Source organism: Octopus bimaculoides, chromosome 1 (assembly GCF_001194135.2).
Source record: "Octopus bimaculoides isolate UCB-OBI-ISO-001 chromosome 1, ASM119413v2, whole genome shotgun sequence".
NCBI lineage: Eukaryota > Metazoa > Mollusca > Cephalopoda > Octopoda > Octopodidae > Octopus > Octopus bimaculoides.
Genome location: NC_068981.1, coordinates 55110373 through 55111161, shown reverse-complemented (window position 1 = coordinate 55111161; position 789 = coordinate 55110373).

The following is a 789-nucleotide window of genomic DNA, read 5'->3' as shown; positions in this document are numbered from 1 at the left end:
TATATATATATGTATGTATGTATACACACGCACTTATATACATACATACATATATGTGTGCATGTGCGTGTGTGCGTTTATAAACATAAAGATATCTGATTAATGTTTATAAACACATATTCACCTATTCATAATCGTATGTATATTAGTGGTGCTGGCACACGTAGAATTCACATTAAGCACTGAGTAGAGAAGCTAATATAAGCAAGCTGTTTCAAGTTGGATCAAGATTTTCTTAGGGTTTACTATGTCGTTGACTATAAGTTTGTTTATATTTATGTATGATCTTTCCGATGCCAATCAACACTGAAATGTCATCGGTGTCTCATTTGTTAACCTTGTTAAGGAGGTTTCCTACCATCATCTGGTGATCAAATTTGTTCATTAGTATATTAGGTCAAGGTCAAATTTTCAGGCCTCGATCATTAAAAGCATTGGTTAGGTATTTTTTTTTTATTCGTCTGTATCTCAAATGAGAGCGTCCATGTAGATTGACTAGTTGTATCTTTTAACTGGCGCCACACTATGTTTATAGCTAATATTCTTCACTCTTAACACTTGCAATGCTCTCCGTAACACACATCGAAGCATACATATCTGGATGTGTGTGCATGCTTTTCTGTGACTTATATGTAAATTTTACCATGGAGTTGAAGCTGCTCATTTACAAAGTGACATATATATATAAAGGCATTACTATACAATGATGCCTCACGCTTAGAGGGACATAAATTAAATTATATATATTTAGGGAAAAAAATGATGTTTTTTTTTTCCTTATGAGGTTTT